Below are 23,732 nucleotides of genomic sequence, written 5' to 3'. Positions count from 1 at the left end.
ATATTCAAGGATGTCACAGATACAACAACAAATACCAACTAGCTTCAAATCAATATACCTTCTCCATGTACTAGGTCAGGTTCTCCATCCTAGTTGTAGAAATGGTGATAACAGGAGATGATTTACCTTTAGGATGTGTTTGGTAGAGGTTACCTAGCATTTGAAAGTCAGTGGGTCTATTTCTGAGTGGGAGAGGTATTAATTCAAACCACAAGAACAAAACAATAGGCCTTGATCTTTTCTAAATGATTAACAAGTTCTGGGGAAATAAACACTAACAGGTAACATCTACTGAATGTGTACTAAGAGCCATGCTCTCATTCAAACAATTTATACATGACTTCCTTTAATTATCAGTTATTTTCAACATTTAAAAATGAGAAAACAGTGGCTCAGAACAGTTAAATATCTTCCACAGGATCACACTGCTATAAAAGGGCAAAGAGTGACCCACAGCTGTTCTTGCAAACTGCATCATCACAAGAGAAAGGGGTCTGACTCCATCTACTCCAGAAGCTTCACCTCTATTAAGTGCTCATAACTGAACATACACATTCACAGTCAGTTCACCTCTCTCCCTTCAGAATTCAAGGATAAACTAGACACTGTGACTGAGATATTTAGTGGTGGGTAAGAAGAGTACTGCAGAAACCCACTCCTCTCCACTCTGCAGCACCTGCAGTCTCTACCTTGAGTCCACTAGGCCAAACCTTCTTCTGCCCTTTCTCCTGTTCTCAGCTTCAGGATAAGCACTGGCTCCCAAGGCTTCCAAGGCCTGTTTCATGTCCTCCTCTCTTCTCCAGCTCTTTCTCTCTGTCTTCTGGCTTTCTTGGTTCATCTTAAGCAAGAGTCTTTATTTGGTCAACCTCATGCCAGGTTTGACTCTCTCCGGAGTACCCTGTTATCCCTAGGGCTCTCTCAAGTTGTGCTTTATTTTTATATTTCTGTTTTATTTTTCCTCTTACAGCCCTTGTTCTACCTGGCTTAGATATTGTCTGGGTTCCTTTTTGTCCATTCTTGATCTCCGCATATCCTTCCCTAAAATATCCTATATTTAAATCCCATGTCATCAGATTAACACCCTGGTATGGCCATTCACCCTCAGGTAATCATTTCTCCTTTCCTCTTGATCTTAACTTCTTACTTTCTTTTTTCTAATTCCACCCTTGTTCTTATTTTATAAGTATACTATCTTTCTGCAGTCTTCCTTTCCTCCAAAGCTGCCGTTCTCCACACTTCCTCAGCTACTCACATTGATGGCCATTCCCATTGCCATCACCAATTCCTGAACCCTGTATAATTTTAACTACGGATCCCAATTACTAACTGATAACCTTTGATCTTTTGAGCTCATTCTGTCTAGAACCTCAATGCCAACAATGCAGTTGCCCTAGAGGGACCTCCAATTCATTGATTCTCTTAGCTTTCTCTGATTTTTACCTCACTGAGGTGCTTTACCCTCATTACTCAAATTAAACCTTAAGGCCAGTTAGTTAGCCAGCTGTAGCCTAAAACCACCTTTTTGTGTTTCCTCACATCTGATTATTAAATAAATTCTTACAAATAAGGGAATATTCATTAAGAACAAGGTATATACTACACAATAATATTAAGGTCCTATTTCATTTTGGGTGTGAACGGGTATATGTATAAGGAAGTATCTGTTAAGCTTTGGGGTTAAGTTTAAGTACCCAAATGCTGCTATCATTAATCCTCCTATGCTTTTGGAGTTCTCAACTAAGAGATGGTGGCACATGAAGAATAAATGTCATGTATGAAACAACATGGCAATTTTATCAGACCTTTGGGAAGTGCTTGATATGACAGAGGAAAGATTTGGCAAAGATTGGATTTTTGAGTGTGGCCTAGATATCATGCCAAATTGGGGCTTCCTCTTGAGAATATTCTGAATTTGAATATTAAAGACCACAAGCTCACACATGCCTGCAGGAGAGAGTGATATGACTGTGATTATGGGGAAGATACCAAATCTCTTTACCAAACAGACTCATATAAAAGCTGGATTAGAAAGTAAAAAGGACAGACTTCTCCCAGCAAAAAGAAGCCCTGTCCAGGTGGAAACAGAAAGAAGAGAGCCTGGTGCATTGGTAGTAGAGGAAGTGAAACTGTTGTTACCCACCAGGTAGAGTAAGCTGATCCATTACTGAGCATGGCCCAATTGTTTCAAATTCTGAGCAATTGGATTAGCAACTTCTCTTCCCAGGAAGAGTTATTCGGAAAGTGCTTGGGAGAGGAGAATTTGAATGGGGGAGGGGGGGTCAGAAGCTTCATTTGATCATTCGATATATTAATTTAATACACTTTATGGTTGTTCATACTGAAGATGCAATGATAAACTTGATGAAGTCCCTGTCCTTAAGGGGAACACATTTTAAAGGGGGATGATGGGCTACTAACAACAACAAACTGTGGGTTATGCTCTAGCTATATAAGATTACATGGGAACCAAACAAACTAGAAGTCATTTGTGAAGTAAAGGAAAAGGGATGATACTGTTGGCTTGAGCTAGGGAAGCATTCTGGCTTCTAATTTTTATTTTGAGAAATTGGCTGTCTATTGTTACTTTGTAGTTAATCTGTGTTTTCTCTCTTGGTTTGTATTTGGTTTTGTAATTTCACCATAAAACGACTATTATGAATTTTAGTTTATTTATATTGTTTAAGATTTTGCACTTTTAAATCTGAAAATATGTGTCTTTTATCAATTTTGAAAAATTCTCTGTGATTATATCTTTAAATCTCTCCATAATTCTTTCTGTTACTTCCTTTGGGAAATTTGGTTAAGTGTATATTAGAGCTTTTCAGTTTTTGCTTATATTTTCCAATTTTTTTCTGTTTCTCCTTCATGCATTTTGAGTAATTTTTTCAGAATTGTCTTGTAACTTGTTAAATATCATGAGCAGTTTCCAGTCTGCTGTTTAATCTCTTCCAATGCATTCTTTTACCTTTTTAACTATTATATTTTACATTTATAGTAGTTACTTGTAATATTTTATTTTTACATTTGTTTAACCATTTTTGATAACCTTTATTCCTTGGCATGTTCCTAACCCCCTCCTTTATTTTAACAAGCACACTAATTTGACAGTTAAAGAACAATTTCAATATGTTAAGTCTTTGAAATTGTTATTTTTCTCTTTAATGTCTCTGCTTACTCTTAATTTTGATACTTTTTTTTATTTTTGGTATATTTTGTGTGACTTCAAGTTTATAGGAAATTTGTCTGTAAGAAATCAATGAGATCTGAGTTGAAGATGTTCTCTTTTTTTTTTTTAAAGAGAATAATTTCTTTTTTTAAGTTACCTAGGTATGATGCCTAGATATCCATAAACTAACTTACCAGTTAAAGATTTGTGGGAGTTTTTAGTAGCTTGAAGTTACTGTCAATTTTAACCCAGGTACTTATTATCTTCCCCACCCATTCAGCCCCATACCTTTCCTGAGAGTCAAGGCTTTGTCAGACAAGCTTCATTGTTTTCACTTGTGGGGTAATTTCGTCCCTAGTTTTCTCCTTTTCCTAAGGTAGTAACCCTGTGGGGACGCTGGCCTGATATAAAGGATCTCTCATTGGAATCCCCATCTTTAAGTCCCTGTCTCTTCTTCCTTGTGCTCCAAGAAGACTTATAGATCCCTGGAAATCAGCAAATGTCCCCAGGTCAAGCTTCTGGCTTTCGGCATCATTTTAACCATTGTGAATTGGCATTCTCACTTTATTTTTGCCTCCTGAAGATTCTCTGTACTTTCTTGTAAGTGTGGCTATCCACTGAAAAAAGATATCTCAATATTATAAAGATTTTATGAGGATAAAAATGTCAGGATTTATAGTCTATTATAATATCAAAAATAAAAGTATGTTTTTGCTAAATGATTTTAGAGTTATAATTATCAATTGATTCTCATTCTATGAAGGCATTAAGTAATTTGAATAATTTGTAGTTCTAGTGATAATAATAATAACACAAGTTACTATGTAAGTAAAAGATGCTTTGAACTTATTTTTAAATACTCTAATTTTTTAAACTTAGTAACCCCCTTCACCACTCCCCCCCAAAAAACTCATTATTTTTGTTCCAATTTATTGAATAATACAGCTGCACTCTGATGAGATCAGCCTAGTTAACATCTGATCCTTGGTGGCTTCACAGAATTTTAATCATATAAAATTTTGGTTCTCATCACAAGTGCATAGAAAAACATCATCATGACATCACATGTGCTTTATAAATGAACATATAGACAGTGGAAGAAAATGTGCAATGTGGTTGACTTTTAGGGAGATACTAATATGTCCATATATATCTTTGCTTTTAAGATTATTACACACCAAAATCTTTAACATGATAATTGTAGGTCATGGTTTCTTAGGTGTCTGTTATCACCTCTCTATCATATAAATGTTCTTCTTAATTGATGTAAACAAATTTCAGAGTTATACAACTTCAATTATTTAAGATCACTTATATCATATAATAAGTACTTCATGGTTTTAGGAAGTTGGCGTTGAATATACAATAATAGTTTTTAAGCATTGACATAACCACAGAAATATGTTTCTATGTGTTTATACGGTAACAGAACAAGAAACACCTCAAACATTTTCTTAAGAGTAGGCTGGGCGTGTTTGTGTGTGTGTGAATGTGCGTGCAGAATCATGTGTAGGTACGTGCCTCTCCATATTTTAATTAACTTTCCATGTTGTGTTCTGGTCTCTTAGCATGTCATAACTCTGTGTTAGGGAATCTGTTATGAAGTGACTTGTTTTCTAAGAAAAGTTTCCATTAAAGAGAGTATGTTCAATCCATGTCCCTCACAATCAAATATAAACTTTTTGCCTAGAATGGATATTAATCTGACCTTTAATTGGTAATTTTCTGTCAATTGGAACTGACAGAAGTTTAGTAGTGATTTGGGTAAGATTTCCCTTTGTTTTTGCTAAAGATTTTTTTTTCAAAATACACAAAATTTGGGGAAAATGGTAAGATGCACCTCATATTCAGCAGCATCATAATACTTACTTTTCACAGAAAAGGTAAAAAGACAGGAAACAAAGAAAATACTGCAGAGAAGTGCTGTTCACCATTGCTAGACATTGTCTGAAGTCTTATTAAGTGATGTGAATCCAAGAAAACTCTGCCTCTCTGCTTCTCTTTTCCCACCTTGCTTATCCTCTTTCCTTATTGGCTTTTGTCCAGGCCCTTGGTTTCTCTCCTTTTCTTATTTTATTGGCATATTTCAAACCTACCCCAATAATGGCCCTCCCAGCTCCACCACTCCCAGGGGAGTGGCCTGGGTTGACTTCCTAATCCTCTTTCATCTTTGCTCCTTCATGTCCATAAAACAAGGAGGGCAGGATAAGCAGGGAGAGAGGGTGAAAGCAGATCATGTCTTGGCAGTGCCTAGTGCAGTTGCTGGAACATAGTTAGTGTTTAAAATAAGCATTATAAATAAGTAATAAGTGTATACATATTACTAATAAATAAAATATAAAAATAAATAATAAAATAATAGGTTATATTAATTACAATGCCTTGACTAGACATGTTGGATGTCGGATCATGAGAAAGTAGTCCAGGCTTGAATATTATTGATAAAAAGACCCTGAATGATTAAAAATAGATGGCAGTTGTTTCTTGTAATTATTTTTCTTTCTATGTTTCACATTGCTCCTAGCATCTGATAATTGATAAATCAATTTGACACCAAAATCTATAGTAGAAAACATGTTATCAAGGCCTTTCCTGAAGGATTACTATGCTGAAAGAGAAAGTCACGGCTGTGCTTTGCATTTCACTGAACTGCTACTGCACCAATTGCCTGAAATAGAATTTAAGGGCCTTTCGGAGAAAGTCCTGTTAATGCCTTCTCCCTAGTGACCCAATTCCATGTCATGCTTCTACTAAACAAAGAGCTTGACTTTGCAACCAGCACTGGTGCCTGCTGCAATATATGCAAAAGGATGTAACAAAGTGTTGGATTTTTTAATTTAAATTTCAGTTTTAAAGTTTTTTTATCACTTCTATAATGGAATAGATTAGACAAATTCCACTTCCTGGCATCTAAGAAAAATAGGTAAAGTGTTGTGCCTCATTAGATTGGAGACCTAAGCTAAATTAATGAGATAATTTTTTGCAAAAATCAAACATAAAACAATATTTAACATTTTACCAAAAAAGACTTATGGCTCAGTGGAATTTTTAAAATTATTATTATTGTTAATTTTATTATTACTATTTTCTTTCCTAGGACTCATACTAAATTTATTAATGTCACTTCAACCCCCTACTTCTCAAATTTACCAGTGGCAGAATTGATGGAGCTCCTTGGAGAAAACACAGATTTCTGGGCTCTACCTCTAGGAACTGATTCAGTTGTCTCCAGCAGCAATCTACTATACAACAAGCCACCTAGATCAGGGGTCAGGAAATCATGGTCTGTGACTTGTGGGCAAAATCTGGCCCATGGTTTGTTTGTCTTTGTAAAGTCTACACAAACATAGTTTTTACATTTTTAAATGGTTAAAGAAAGAAAGAAAAGAAAGAAGGAAGAAAACCAAACAATATGTCCCACAAAGCCTAAAATATTTATTATCTGCCCATTTCCGGAAAAAGTTTGCCAAACTCTTACCATAGATGATCCTGGTTCATTCACTTTACAAATGTCTAAGGACAGCTCACTCTGCGTTGGGCCTGCTCCTTGGCCCTGGTGGTAGGGGACTAGAGACCAAAAATGGCAGAAACCAGTGCCTAGTCTCATGTGGGTTACATTCCAGGTGGGACTGATAACAATAAACTTGCAGTTACTGTGAACTCACAAATACATCAACGTGATAACTTTAAATGTGTTACATAGAAAAGAAATGGCATCTCCAAAATAACATTTGAATTAAACCCTTGGCCATAATGTAAAGATCTGTGGAGATCCCTCAGCAGAAGAAGGGCAAAGGCAAAAGCCCAGGGTCAGGAATGAGTTTGTGAATTCAGGTTAGAGAGTAGAGAGAGAGCTAGAAGAGTTGTGGTCAGAGAGCAAACCTTGCAGGCCTCCGCAGGTTATCAGGAGGAGTGTTATGTTTTATTCTAAATACAATGGTACTCACAGTGGCCTGTAAACTCCACTTTTAGACACATGCTCTAGAAATGAATGAACAGTAAAGCACTATTATAAGACATACTAATTCAAATTAGAATGATTAAGCTCAAAGAGAAATACCTAAAAACAATAGTAGTATCTGTCTTGCAGATCAGACTTGGTATTTTTCCTCATTTGTGTTCATGCATAATCTTAAGGAATATAAAATACAAAATTAATTATAGACCTATGTACTAAAATAAATATATTAAAGTTCAGTTTTTAAAGAGGAAAACAAAGGTTTAAAAGCATTTTGTTTTTATTAAACTATGTGCATAAGACTGAGTTCATTAAAGATAAAGATTATGTTTTATTTAAAGTTATAATACCAATATGAAATAATCCTTAGCCCCTGATAATGGTTTTTAAATATATATATATATATATATATATATATATATATATATATATGAAAAAGAAGTCACTTTAAAAAGACTAGTAATTTTTGGTTTTAGAAATTTAACATTCTCCATGGTAACTATGATATATTATGATGACTTAACCATAAAGGCAAGTGTGAGAACCCAATGAATAATTCATGCTGTCTGACCCTAACTTCATGCATTAATTCCATTAGACATCAGCTTAAGCTTTCAATGGAAAATCCATTTAAAAATAAACTGAATAGCACTGAACACAAATAGGAAAGAAAAGTTTTTAAAAGACCATATGGCAAACTGCAGCATTTATTTTTTTTAAAGTTAATTTTGTTTTGCCAAAGAAAAAATATAAATAATGCTTAATATAAAACTTATTCATATGCTTCCAACACATTTCAAAATAGAAACATTCAAAATACGTTTTTTTAAAAATCACATCACATCCAGCTGGCTTTCAATTTAATGTATTTGAAGAAATAAGTCTGGGACTAAGAATATGGTAGCACAAGTTGAAAAAATGCAGTGATTTCTCAGTTGCCTGGCAAATCATTAATGGTTGTTATGACCTGCCCGTATGTTCGTCTCCCTGATAAGCACATGAGCTTATGATGATAGAATTTACTCTTCGGTACCTCATCTTTGTAAGCACTCAAGATATTTGTTAAAAGAATAAATGAATTTTCTCTGGGTGCAAATATCAAGCAAAATACTAATAATCCTAAACTAAGAACAAAAGAAAGACATATTATGAGATACATGTGATAAATAGAACAGAGTTAGTATCGCTGCCTTTATGCAATCACATTTCTCTGGATGCCAGAGAGAAAGTGAACTTTGTTTATTTTTCCAGGAATGGAAGTGAGCAGGGATTGACTCTTTTCTGGAGTTCGAGAGTAGGCAGCATTGGAAGCAGTTTACTGGGTGGCTTTGTACTCTGATGAATGAAGTCCTAAGTAATAAATGAAATGATTAACCTGAAATGACACCTTCAGATCAGGGAACTTCTGGTCTAATGCTGTCTCTGACTTACCTTGATTACTTATCTTTCCTTGTTTCTATAGATATATTTTTAAGAATAATAATGTCATTTTCTATAAAGGTGTCCCCTTAGCACTGAGTCAGGGCGACGCCTTGAAGGGTCTGTGACGTAGCAACACTAACTCTCTCTTACATTTAATGCATCTAAGATATAAGAAATAATACTGCTTCCCTTTCTCAGGACATGAAGAGATTAAGCAAGGAAGCTGATGGTCAGCAGTTCTAAAATGCTTACACCTTAAGTTTTTACAGCTGAATCTGTTCACTAATTCTGTACAACATTTGACAGCAACGCTTTTCAAAGAACAGGTTAAATTTGTGCATCTACTGGTTCATCAGGCCCTGGCTGGTTTGGCTCAGTGGATTGAGCGTCGGCCTGCGAGCTAAGTGTCGCTGGTTCGATCTTCCAGTCAGGGCACATCAGAGAAGGAAAACTCTGACTCCAAAAAAAAAACCTCCGCTGCCTTGCGGCATACCTCTTCAGGGGAAAGGCTAAGGGAGTAAACCCCGACAGAAAACCCGGAGCCGGAGTCCCTAAGGCGGTTTGACGTTGTAGTCAACACCGGCAACTCCTGCGGCGCACCTGAACCCAAGCTGTATTGACTTCGTCTTTCCCTTGGACCCTTCAGCTGCGAAGAGAGGGGGGGTCTGCCCCATGGGCAACAGCAGACCCTCCATATCACCCTGCCCAGGCTCCGTAGCTTCAGCTTCACTGGAGAGGACACTCCAGCGTCATCGCAAGATGTCGATTCAACATGGGAGGAGACAGATACCGTGTCACTCCCGAGTCAGACTGCACAGCCATTCTCGGCGGTGCAGATAGACTCTTAAGAAACTACACCATCGTCTCGAGACGGATGGCTGCCGACGAATGCATGTTTATTACTTCAACCAATACACACACATACAATTTTAAATCCCACTACCTGGAAATAGATATTATTAACATTAGATAAACATAATTCCAGATATTTCTACACATACAATTTTAAATCCCACTACCTGGAAATAGATATTATTAACATTAGATAAACATAATTCCAGATATTTCTATGTGCATATACATATGATACACAGAAGAAAATTATATTTATAACAATGTTACACCATGCATACTATTTTATATGAGGAAATTGAATTAATTGTGGGACTTCAGTTAGATATTTCTACACAAGAAATATTAATCTGTAAAAGACCCACCAAGTTTAAAGAAATTATGAAAAATGCATAGTTATATTTTAACTAAATGTTTACTTTTAGATGGTAACAATTGGATCCCAGCTATGAATATAAAGAAAATAGTGAATTTCTACTCTGAATAACCTCCTGCAACCTGAACCTAAATTATGTTATTTAGATATTATTAAGTAATTAAGGGCATAATAACATTCACATACTATTGTATATAGATGATTTTCCATTGCACTTAGACTTTCTGTGGCTTTTCCATTTCTGACCTCAATTTAAATCATCTTTCAATTGACTGAATTTCACTGTTTGTTAAAGAGAGCTTCCAAGATTTTACATTCCTTGAGTCCTTACAGGCTTGAGAATGTCTGCCTATTGCCTTCTTAAGAGAATAAAATATCCAACTACAGAGTTTGGTCACACTGTTTCCTCTTGGAGTTTTCTAGACATTGCTCTATGGTCTCATGATGCTGAGTGCCTTTCACTGAGACTTCCCCATTAATGACTTCATTAGCTTGATTTAGTTGTATGGTAATTCCCCGCCCCCGCCCTCGACCCCTCCCCCAAAGGGGCTTCAAAGTACTTTAATTCCCGAGTTCTTTTATATTTGAAAGGGTCTACCTCTTTCTTGCCTTTATACTTGAATGACAGCATGAAAACAGCGTGATTCTGTTGGAGTCTTTCCACACATTTTGTAGACGCTGCTCCATTGTGTTCTGGCATTAAATGTGACTGGGATAAAGCTTGACCTAGTCCATATTGCCCCCATCTTTCCCTCTAACTAAGTTGGTTGTCTACATGGATGCCTGAAGAATTATTATTTTGGAAGTAACATAACTCACCTAGGATATGCCTGAAAGTTGATTACTCCATATAAATTTTTTTATTGGAAGAAAGTAGGCTCTTGCACTCTGCAGATGAAATTCTACCTTCATTTCAGGGATCTGTTCTTCGTATAGATTATTTTCTCCTCTGCATTTACTGTGATTATTTTAATCATTTCCTCTATTAAAATAATTTGATTTCAGCTCTATTATGTTCCTTGTTATTTCTAATTTATTTAGAAATTTATCATCAGTTTTGAGTGAAATCTTAACCTTCAGAGCTTTTCCACTGTAATCCCAGCTCATTTCATTCTATGGTCTTATGAATACTTGTGTTATTCTATTCATATGAATATTATGTTTTCTTTTAGTAAAGCTACATGGAAATTTTTCTTCTATTTTTCAGGCTATGTTCCTAAATTAGGTTATGCATGACTTCTATATTGCTGTAGTACTCCGCCCCAACTTTTAAAAACCCCTTCATACATAAAAGGTCTTCTAGCCAAATTAAAAAAATGACACTATTATTGCTTTTATTATTTTGTCTATTTCAACTGATGGTATCTTTCATTAATATTATATGAACCTAGCAAAATATATATTTATCATCAATAGCCATGTAGTAATTTACTCCAAAATGTCTTTAGAGTTTTTAAACATCTTCTTAATGGTTTGTAAGGATGTTATTATTGTGTGAGTTCAAGAGAGAAAAGAATAGTGGCCACATGGAATATTGTGAAGAATTCTTTTCGTTTACAACTAGCTTTACTCAATTACACTACTTTTTTGTATCTCCCAACCAAATGTCTCTACTGTAACAGTGAAAGCGTGAGGATTCTTGAGTCTTTTTGACATAAAGATAAATCAGATTTTTGCCCGATGTTTTTGCTTACTTTTTAGCATTCACTACATATGAATTATTCTAATGTTATCTTAGAAGGATCATATCTACATGATAGCAAATGCTTTAAGCTTTCAGTTAACATTTTACAGAGATGAGAGGACATCTACCAAAGCATGTAATTGGATACAGGCCAGGTATTTCATTATAAGGGCTGCCTGAAATCTGGGGAAGATGTTGGGAGGAGGCATTTTCCAACAGTTGTTCTGAAACTGGATTTTGTGTGCTATAACAAGCTTCCTAGTTGATACCATTGAGATTTAAAGAGATATATATGGGTGATTTGTGATCTTCAAAGATACATCTTGCATTTATAAAATTTATAATTTGAAATATCACCAATATTAATTTAGTCAAATATTCTTCTATAGAGAATGTGAGAACAGATATGAAAAGTAGAGAATTTTATTTCAGATAATTACCCAAAGAGAAAACTCTAAGAAAATGTATTTCTGAATTACTGGCACAAATATTTGCTCTAGTAGGCCTCACTTTTCTCACAGTTATCAGTAAATGATAATTTTTACAAAGCTAACTGCCTTAATAGTTACATATACCATACAATGAGAATTCACTTTGTGCCAATGTTAGGCATTTTATACTTTTTATTTTTAATTATTACAACAGTTATGCACATCATATTTCCATTTTATGAATGAGGAAATGTATGTATAGAGGATTTAAGGAGATACTAAGTCTAAAAGCCCAAGGTTTAATCTAAGACTATCTGACTCTGAACACTAAGTACTGTTTCTTCTATGAGTCACTCAGCAGACATTTATTGAGCATCTTTTACATTCCAGATACTAGTCTCAATGCTAGGGAGATGGAAAAAAACCCTGTTCTTATGGAGCTTAAATTATGAGATCCTCAAAAAAATCTACAAACGAGTGATTGTAATTTCAGTGAGCTCTTGATAAGTATCTATTAAATAAATACACAGTATGTAGGCATGCATGATTGAATGGTTTCAGTGGACTATGGAACCAGCTCTAATAAGGCCTGAAAAAGTACAACATTTAGCTTAAACACTAGTGGGGAAGGAAATTGTGAGAAGAGAAGGGTGGGTAGAGGTGGGAGAGGGTATAAGGGGGATAAATGGTAATGGAAAAAATTATAATTAAAAACTATTAAAAAAGAAATTATGTTATGAACTCCATACAGAGAGAGAACCTTCTCCAAATCAACAAGCATGAATAGTATTTTAATAAAAAAATTATTTTGAAATTGGAGTAGGAAGCTAGCAGTAGTTTTTTTTAGCTATTGGACAACTATTTGCAAAAATTACAGAGAAGTAATAGAAGAGATTCTTACACGATACATGATCTAGCACTATATATAACTTAACTTTCATTCTGTGGCTTATAATTTTGGCTAATCCCTATAAACAAACAATTAAATAATAATTTTTAAAACCAGGTAGATGGATCTACCACCCTAATAGTTATTACAGTACAAAACTGAGGTTTTCTGTAGTTAAATGTAGAGGCTTAAACAAATAATAATTATATTTTCTACAAAATGAGCTTAAAAAGAAAAAAAGAGTATCTTTAGTTCTTGAGTAATTATAGGGTAATATGTTTGATGTTTACTGTTTTTAATTTTTCTTGATCACTATATGCAGATAGTTTTAAAAGGCAAATAAAAACCCTAAATAAAAAATTAATAAAAACATTATATTAAAAAGAACAAAACAACTGACTTCCACTTTCCCAATTTTTTAGACGTTCAATTATTGATTAAAAATTTAATTTTTAAAATTTATTTTTAAATTATAATTGACAATAATATATCAATTTCAGGTGTACAACATAATGGTTAGACATTTATATAACTTAGAAAGTGATCCCACAGAAAGTGTAGTATCTGACACCATACAGAGTTATCACAATACTATTGACTATGTTTCCTATGCTGTACTTTACATCCCTATGACTATTTTTTTAACTGAAAATTTTTACGTTTTAATCTCTTTCACCTTTTCCACAAATTCCCCTCAAACACCCTCCCACTTGGCGACCATCCTTTCATTTTCTGTATCTATGAGTTTCTGTTTTGTTTGTTCATTTATTTTGGTTTTTAGATTGCATGTATTAGTGAAACCATGTGGTTTTTGTCTTTCTTTGTATGACTTATTTTACTTAAGTCCATCCATGTTGTTGCAAATGACTTATTTCACTTAGGTCCATCCATGTTGTTGCAAATGTCAAGTTTATCCTTTTTTATGGTCAAGTAACATTCCATTGTATATATGTACCACATCTTTTTTATTTGTTTATTGATGGACACTTAGGTTGCTTCATATCTTAGCTATTGGAAATAATGCTTCAATAAACATAGGAATGCACATCTTTTCTAATTATTATTTCAGACTTCTTCAGATAAATACCCAGAAGTGGCATTTCTGGGTCATATGGTAGTTCTATTTTTTAACTTTTGAGGAACCTCTATACTGTTGTCGATAGTGGCTACTCCTAATTTACCTACTCACCAACAGTGCACAAGGGTTCCCTCTTCTCCACAGCTTTACCAATATGTGTTGTCTGCTGATATATTGATGATGGCCATTCTGAAAGGTATGAAGTGATATTTCATTGTGGTTTTAATTTGCATTTCTCTGATAATTACTGACGTTGTGCATCTTTTCACATATCTATTGGCCATTTGTTACCTCTTTGGAGAAGTGTCTTCAGGTCTTCTAATTTTTTAATCAGATTTTTTTGGTGTTAATTTATATGAGTTCTTTGTATATTTTAGATATTAACCCCTTATTGGATATATTATTAGCGAACTCCTTCTCCTAATTAGGGTTGTCCTTTCTAAGATAAACTCAAAATGGATTAAAGACTTAAATGTAAGGCCTGAAACCATAAAAGTCCTAGAAGAAAACATAGATTTTTAAAAAATATATCATTTTTACAAGTAATATGCATACAGTTCTGTTTCTTCAATGACCAGTTTTAGGTTTCCTATTGATTTTTCTTTTTCAGTAGATAAAAACTTTTTTAGCTCTCTTTTACTTCTGCCTTCTTTCCAATTGCTCAATATAGTTACATAATATTTTAAAATCTATTATATGACTATATGAATATTACTTATTGATTATTATTGTTTTCACACAGCAAATATACAGTATTTACATTTCCTTTTATTTTCCTCTTCATATGAATGCAGTATTTGGTTGTGGAAATTTTACTCTTATTACTTCTTTGGTAATTGATTTTCCTCTATTTTCCCTTTACTCTTCATGGATTTTGTAACTCTTGGATTGATTTTACCCCCTTTTTTTCTCCATACCTCCCTCCTTTTGGGTTATTTTCTTATTTTTTGAAAAGCTTTTCATCATATTTTTAATTTCAAAGAATTTCCTTCTTTCCTTTCTTCCTTCCTTCTTTTCTCCTTTTTATAACTTCATGTCTTTGTTTCATGAACACGTCATCTCCTTTCTTTGAGGACTTTTTCTGGCCCTTCTATTGTCTCTTCTTCAGGTTGTTTTGGCTCCTTTTATCCATGGTGGGAATCCACAAATGACTGGTGATCCCTGTTGGCTAGCTTTTTATAATTAAAAGTGAAGCACTAAAAAGCTGATGTGTCATATTGTATTCCTTTATTAGCTCTCCATGTACATACACCATAGGTCAGGGTTACAAAGCCCAAATAGTTTTATTGAAAATAGAGATTATGTGTTTTTTATTATTTTTAATAAAGTAATTTGATAAAGATAATAGGCTGAAAAGGTTTTTTTCTTTTTACTTTATATTCTATTGATTATGCTATTTTAAAATAAAAATTCTGAGTATTTTATTTAAAGACCTAATGCATACTAATTTCCATTTTCAGATCAGTCTAGTCTCCCTGCTTTTATATAATTTATCTAGAATCAAATTCAGATTTATATTTTATTCAAAACTTCCCTAAACTCGACACAATTAATTGTTTCTGATTTCCACAAAGGTTTTTTAGGACTTGGTACAGCTCTCTACTTTAAATGTTAATCTCATTAGCCTGATGATTATTATAATTGCATCCATTTGTCTTCATTACTCTGAATCTGTGTTCATTTATTAATGTCCAATAGAACTTTCTAAAATTATTGACATGATCTATATTTGCACCATTTCATAAGGCAGCTTCTAGCACATGTGACTAATGAGCACTTAAAATATGCCTATGTGATTGATATACTGACTTTAAAATTAATTTCATTTAATTTAAATTTAAATAGTTATATGTGGTTAATAGCTACCATATTAGACTATATAATATTAAATAAATATTTATTGAGTGCCTTTTATGTGCACTCCTCTAGATATTGAAATGTACCAGCAAAAAGGACAAAGATTTCTGCCTTTTGGGAGTTTACATACATTCTATCAGGGAACACATTCAGTAAACTCTAGAAATAACAAATAGATTTATTATAATATATTAAATTATGGTATTATAGAAAAATGAAAAGGAATATTCAGGTAAAAAGATGCAGAGTGTTGAATGTGGAGAGTAGTTAAAATGGGGTAAATAGCAGAAGAACACTTGCACTAGTAAGACAGATAAATGTTGATTTTATGTTATCACCATTTCTACTTCCTGCTGGTGAGATAACATTTTCCCTTTCTGCTGTTCTTCCCAGTAATTTGCAATGCACTGGCTTTTTATTGTTTATCTTTACTGTATTTTTTCCATTACCATTGAGTCCTCTTATGCACTGGCTTTTTAGCCAATGTTGTTAAAAATATTTTCCTATCCCTTCTTTTTTTGAATTGATTTATAACTTAATGAAATGTAACTAACCTGAAGAATATTTGTGACACAAATCTTGATATGTTTTCATTCAGTGATATAGAGACTTTTATTCACCTCTTTAAAGATCACTACACACTTCCATACTTCATAATGATGTTATTTACATTCATATAACACACATTTATTTTCTGGCATTCTCCAATCATCTACACTTCTGTGGAAAATATCCCAAATACCCAGGCCCTGCTCTCAGTCTTGTGGTTTTAGAAGGACTCAGGATGAATGTGTGACCGAGACCCTACTTCACTCAATTGGTGAAGTTCATCACCCTGGCATTGGTCATTTTTCAAGAACAGGGACAAATCTAATTATAGCAAGTGAAAGCTGGTCCCAAAATTTTAGTTTCAAATGGTTTGGAGAAAGAAAAATTCTCATTTCCTCTGTACTTGAACTTGAGAAGATACTGAAGTTAGAGCTACAATGGCTCTCTTGCGGAAGAATGGAGTCTTGTGGCAGTTTCAGTTACATGAACCAACAATACCTCCTTTAAACTCCAACCACTTTGAATTAGACATTTCACACTTCCAACGAAAAGAATACTTCTCAGCTGATGTTAGGGGTTGAAATCACTGTATCTGAGTCAGAAGACCTTCGTTTACATCCTAATTCTGCCTTTGCTTAGCTGTGTGTCTTTCAGCCAATCACTTGATTCTCTAAACCTGACTAAAAAATGTGGACATTAGATGAGACATTCTCTTTGATACTTTCCAGTTCTATCATTCTGTGAAGGAGCTCATTGATAAACATGTTACTAAAAAGACCATGGCATGTCCTGAAGTTCTCTCACACTAGAACACATGAAGTCTGTTTCCTGTCAGCTGTTCATGCAGGAGGAGCCAGGACTCATTTGCAGAAGTGTCTGTTTTAACTCTGCTCAAGTGTTGGTGCCTCCTGCTAAAACAATCAAGTGGCTCTGAGACACGTGCTAGAGCCTGCCCAGTTCTGATGCATGGTCCAACACTGAGCCAAAAAATGTCAATTTGAGTGGAAACGTGGCTATATGGATTGCTTAATTTCTATTCCTTGAAAATGTCACTTTTTTCCATTCTGAATAATTATTATGAAGTGGTTTTTAAAAAGAATTCTCAATAATGAAAACTAAGATAAACAAGTTTAAGAAATACATACTCCCATGCATATTGCTATGCTTAGATAGCTTCAGTGGGGTTGTGTGGGGTACTTACTGTCTGAATATATGGGCTATAAAATCAGGCCAGCTTTTTAAAAAAAGCATTATAACTCTACCCCTTTAGTAGCTGGGAAACTTGAGCAAGTCACTTATTTGATCCTCAGTTGTCTCTTCTATAAAATGGTGATACTAATATTATATATCTCATTGGGTTCCCATAAAGATGAAATGAGGAAATAAACACATTTTTGAATAGAGGGCCTGGCCTGAGGAGTACTTAGTAGCACATATAAGAAAGGCACCTATTTATAATCTATACATATGTATTTATGTTATATATATGCACACATATATACATATATAGCACATTTGTTATGCATACATGTATTTTTATGTGCATTCATGTCATTTCTAGTGATGAACATTGAATATGTTGCTTTTGTATTTCATTTAACATATATAATTTTAAAAAAGTGAAAATTTCAGAAGCTGCTTCTTTTATAGTTTATAATGTGAATTATCTGAATTATTCTTCTAAATGGATTATATTGATAATAACTAGATAAATTCCAAATTAAACACTTCATAGCCTATTTTGAGAAAAAAAGAGTAGAAATTCAGCTCATAACATTGGAGTGTCCACCAACAACTGACTGCAAGTCCCAAGGTTCATGGCTAATATAAAAGTGAATGATATTTAGGATGCACCAACTTTGCCAACACCAGCAATATATATTTTCCTCTAACTGTTAGGTTTGCCTATGTGAGTAAAAAGAGGAGTAAACAATCAACAGAGAATTAGAGGAGAACTTCTGCATAATGTAATTGGATGTGAGGATAATAAGATGAATAACATTTTTAAAGCTAGAAAGAGTAGAAATTGTTTTAATAATAAAAGACAATGGAAATTTAAGTTTAGCCAATTTTGTTTGTCTGTGCTACAAAATAATATTTATGTTAACTATTTTGCAATATCATATTTCATTATAGTCAAATAACTTTTTCAGTTTGTCTACAATGCAAAAGTTAAACATTGAATATGACTTAAAAGCTTCATTTATAAACTTTTATAAGCACTAAAAAATAATACTTACTAAACTTATATACAAATTGATTATATTTCCAGAAACAAATTATGGTAACTCTAGACTTCCATATCAATGTGTTAGCTGAGGGCACCAGAAAAATAAATAAGATAGTCATCTTAGGGATGTCCCCCATGTTTGTGTGTTAATGAAAAGATGAAACACCATAAGTTGGGTTTATTTCCACTAGCAGGCTTTATAAATTTTCATGGAAACAGGCAGAGCCCTCCTTATGGAAATAATACAGTTTTTTTTTCATTTTATTCACCTTTCATGTTTAAAGTACATTCCCCTCCCTCCCATAGAGTCCTGATTCTCAAAATTCCACACATCTTGCTGAACTTAAGACTTCCTAAACTTCAGAGGGAAGGAATATATTTACCTCTTCCCTCTGAGCATAATTGCAAAAGCTTGTAATTTATTACCATATTGATAGATGATGCAAGTTTTTGTTTAAATTGTGATATATTGAATTAATTATAAATTCACAGGAAGTTGCAAAAATAGTATAAAGAGATCCTGTACACCAATTCACCAAGTTTCCCCCAATGGTTAGAGCTTATGTAACAGTAGTACTGTATCAAAACCCACATTGGTACTATGAATGTGTATACTAGTTTTGTACCATTTAATCAAGTGTAGATTTGTAAGTTCTAGCCACAGCAATCAGACAAGAAAGAGAAATAAACGGCATCCAAATTGGAAAAAAGGAAGTAAAACTGTCATTATTTGTAGACAACAGGATAGCATACATAGAAAACCCTATAGACTCCATGAAAAAAACTACTCGACCTACTAAGTGAATTTGGCAAAATGACAGGGTACAAAGTCAATATACAGAAATAGAAGGCATTTCTGTACACCAACAATAAAGTATCAGAGATAGAAACTAGAATAAAAATCCCACTTACCATAGCAACAAGAAAAATAAAGTATCTAGGAATAAACTTAACCAAGGAGGTAAAAGACCTGTACACAGAAAACTACATAACACTGAAGAAAGAAATTAAGGAAGATACAAATTAATGGAAGCATATACCATGTTCATGGATGGGAAGAATCAACATTATTAAAATGTCCATACTACCCAAAGCAATTTATAGATTCAATGCAATCCCTATTAAAATATCAATGACATTTTTTCACAGATCTAGAACAAATACTTCAAAAATTTATATGGAACCAAAAAAGAGCCCGAATAGCCACAGCAATTTTGAGGAAGAAGGACACAGTAGGAGGAATCACGATACCTGATATCAAACTATACTACAAGGCCACAGTAATCAAAAAGTCTGGTACTGGCATAAGAACAGACATATAGATCAATGGAACAGAATAGAGAACTCAGAAATAAACCCAGGTCAATATGGTCAACTAATATTTGTCAAAGGGGGACAGAGCATAAAATGGAGTGAAAAGAGCCTCTTCAACAAATGATGTTGGCAGAACTGGACTGGGACATGCAAAAAAATGAAACTAGACCACCAACTTACACCATACACCAGAATAAACTCAAGATAGATCAAAGACTTAAAGGTAAGCCATGACACCATAAAAGTACTAGAGGAAAACATAAGCAGGAAATTTTCAGATATCCCACGTAACAATATTTTCACAAATACATCTTCTAAGGCAATGAAAATAAAGGAAAGAATAAACAAGTGGGACTACATCAAACTAAAGAGTTTCTGTTCAGCAAAAGAAAAGATCAGCAAGATGAAAAGGGAACCAAACATATGGGAAAATATATTCGCCAATGATATCTCAGACAAGGGATTGATATCCAAAATATATAAAGAACTTACATATCTCAACACGAAGAAGACAGACAACCCAATTAAAAGATGGGCAAAGGACCTGAACAAACACTTCTCCAAAGAGGACATACAAAGGGTCCATAGACATATGAAAGAATGCTCAACATCACTAGCCATCAGAGAGATGCAAATAAAAACCACAATGAGATACCACCTCACACCAGTCAGAATGGCCATCATCTGCAAATCAACAAACAACTTGTGTTGGTGAGGATGCAGAGAAAAGGGAACTGTGGTGCACTGCTGGTGGGAATGCAGACGGGTGCAGCCAGTATGAAAAACAGTATGGAATTTCCTCAGAAAACTAAAAGTGGAACTGCCTTTTGAACCAGCAATTCCACTACTAGGATTATATCCAAAGAATCCTGAAACACCAGTTCAAAAGAACCTATGCACCCCTATGTTCATAGCAGCACTATTTACAATAGCCAAGTGCTGGAAACAACCTAAGTGCCCATTTGTAGATGAGTGGACCAAAAAACTATGGTACATTTACACAATGGAGTGCTCTTTAGCAGAAAAAATGAAGGAACTTCTATGATTTGCAACAACATGGATGGAACTAGAGGGAATTATGCTTATTGAAATAAGCCAGGCAACAAAAGAAAAATACCTTATGCTATCACCTATTTCAGGAGACTAATGAACAACACAAACAAATGAGCAAAATTGAACCAGAGGTCATAAGCCTATCATCTCATTACCTGAGTGATTGTCTGTACATATAGACCTCACTTAATCCTGTCTGCATCGCTGCCTCTTGAGACTCAACGGTTTGGCTGAACTAAGTGGCTGGGTTGGTGAAGAATGAGGTGGTCTGTGGGCTTCACTTTAAAACTGGTTTCTCTTTTCTATCCTAATGGCTTGGACAGAAAGGGCCCAGAGGTCTGAGATGGGGGGGTGGGGGGACGGGACCTAAAACATTCCCCTCAGCCCAAACTAAGTATAGTGGGCAAAAGGGTTTTGGACAAGTGTGATATGCCTTGCACACCTTCCCCCAAAGCAGTTCTTTTTTCCCTAATGTGGGGCATTGAAAAATTAATCCCTGCCTTTTGTCATCTAGTAGTTATGGATTGAATGATGCCTTTTAACCCTGTTGCCAAATCTGTTGCCCCCAGAATACAACAAGGATGCCGGCCTGTTAAACCAAGCACACTGTTGTCCAGGGACAGCCAACTGACCTGGAGTCTGCACAATCCTTCCCCATGTGGGAAGGCTACCCTCCCCTCCACACCCCCACTCTTATTAGGGATTTCTAGACCCAAGGATAGGTAGGATGATGACCATGCCCAGCTTGAAGCAGTTAGAGGAGCACGAGACCTTCACCCATTGTCCTTTATAAGATTATAAAGGGTCTTAAGTCTGAGGGGGGTGTTGTTATTTTTTATTGTTATAAAAATAATTAATTAATAATTAATAATATAGGAAAGGGTGGAGCCAGAGAACTTGTATGCATGACCCATGGGCATGGACTTGGGGTTGGGGGGTGGGATTGCTGGAGGAGGGGGAGTGCTGGGCAGAGGGGAGCAAAGGGGAAAAAATGGAACTATTATAACTATATAATCAATAAAATATACTTTTAAAAAAGTGTAGATTTGTTTTTACTACTACTGCAATTAAGATACAGAATTATTTCAGCACCACAAAAATGTCCCTCCTGATACGCATTCATAGTCACACCCACTCCTTCCCCTTATTATCCCTAATACCTGTCAACCACTAATTTGCTCTCTGTCTCTACAATTTTATAATTTCAAGAATATTGTATAAATGGAATCGTACATACTATTAGTGCATTATTACATTGTTTATGTATAACTCATCATAGCCAATGGTTGTTACGACTTTATCAGTTGAAGCGAATATAGAAACTTTACCTCCTTTCACATTCCTTTACCTTCCTCATTTATAATACTTATATTTTAAAATTTCATCTATATACATTTAAAATAACATCTGAGATGGTTATAATATCTGTTTCAAATTTTCAAATACAATTTAGAAAACTTAAAGTGTCCTAGTCTTTACCCATAGTTTTACTTTTCTCGTTCTTTCTTGCTTCCTAATGTTCAAAGATTCTTTCTGTATCATTTCTTTATGTTTAGCAAATTTCCTTTAGCCATTTCACTAGAGTAGGTCTGCTCATAACAGATGATATTAGTCTTTATTCAATGGAGAATGTCTTGATTTCCTCTTCATTACTATAGAGTATTTTCATTGAATGTAGGACTCTGGGTTGACAGTTTTCAAGTACCCACCTGGCCCCATACATAGTTATTCAAGTACATGATTTTCTAACCACTATGCTGTACATCTGAAACTAACAGAGTAATATTAAATGTAAACTGTGATTGAAAAATAAAGATATCAGACAACACTCTGCTATCTGTGTGATAAGATGTTATGACTGAGAAGAAAAGTACCTTCCAAATCAAGATGGAAACCACTTTCTTCTTCCCTTTGTAAAATATTATGTATTTTTAAGCCAATTAGGGGAACTCTTAAAGTTACAAAGTAGAATGTAGATTTTCTCCAGAACCAGCTGCAATTAAATGTAAAAAAGGTAAACTTTTTTGTTATTTATTAACTTCCCTCAAGATAAAATTCCAGAAATAACATTGTACATTTTTGCGATATATATTATTTATTTATTCATTAACTTTTAGTTATGTACAAAACCATCAGCATAGGCTTTAGCAAATCAAGTAACCATATCAAATAAAATATGACAATGAATTAAACAAATAGTTCCTCTTAAGTGAGTTATAATGTTTTGGAGAACAAACAGAAGAGAAAAGTAACAAAAGGTTAGGGATCATATTTGAGTATTAAAGAATTTGGACTTCACTTGGGGCGGTAAGAAATGACTGCAAGTAAGTGACAATATTCAAACTGCTCTTTAAGCAAATTGTTCTGAAAGCTAAATAATGTAGATGAGAAGAGAGGGACTAGATATAGATAGAAAAACTAGTAAGGAAGCTATTACCTTTTATAACAGATGGGTCAAGACTCCCATCAAGTAACAATGGGAATGACAAGCTGGGATCTGTCAATGGATGCTTGGGTGATGCACAACTGTCAGGAGCAGACCCTGGATGGGGCTAACTTTTTGTTTTGTTGATGGCTTTTCTGTTCTTGTTTTCTTTTGTTGTTGTTTGTTTTTTATGAGAGAAAACATTTTAGTTGAGCTAGTCCCATTTATTTATTTTTTAACTTCCCTTGTCCACGGAAATTTATAAAAAGAAAAATATTGTTAAGAGAAATGTCGGAGATTTTACTGCCAATATTTTCTTGTAGAAGTTTTATGCTTAATAAAGTCCTTACTTTCATATAGCTTAAAACTTGTCCAGAGAGATCATCTCCCATTTTGTTCTGGGAGAACCACCCCTTTACCATTGTTAAATAATGTGCTTACTTAAAAC

The 23,732-nt window shown here is 34.3% G+C and overlaps 1 long non-coding RNA gene across 5 annotated transcripts in view; it reads left to right on the top strand.

The window, feature by feature from the left end:
- The first annotated feature begins 2,024 nt into the window (after nt 1-2,024).
- LOC150007322 (uncharacterized) overlaps nt 2,025-23,732 on the top strand; it is an 84,399-nt gene continuing 62,691 nt past the window's right edge. For 4 of the 5 annotated variants that reach the window (XR_016511807.1, XR_016511805.1, XR_016511804.1 and 1 more), the window contains exon 1: nt 2,025-2,143. This is a non-coding gene — a long non-coding RNA (uncharacterized LOC150007322). Of the gene's footprint in view, nt 2,144-4,630; nt 4,680-23,732 lie in introns of those variants that run through there. The other variant, XR_016511808.1, reaches the window with a different exon arrangement.

The sequence above is a fragment of the Furipterus horrens genome, unplaced genomic scaffold (genome assembly GCF_987537825.1).
Source record: "Furipterus horrens unplaced genomic scaffold, mFurHor1.1.pri manual_scaffold_6, whole genome shotgun sequence".
NCBI lineage: Eukaryota > Metazoa > Chordata > Mammalia > Chiroptera > Furipteridae > Furipterus > Furipterus horrens.
Note: the sequence above shows the minus strand (reverse complement) of the source record. Positions and strands in the feature narration are given on the sequence as shown.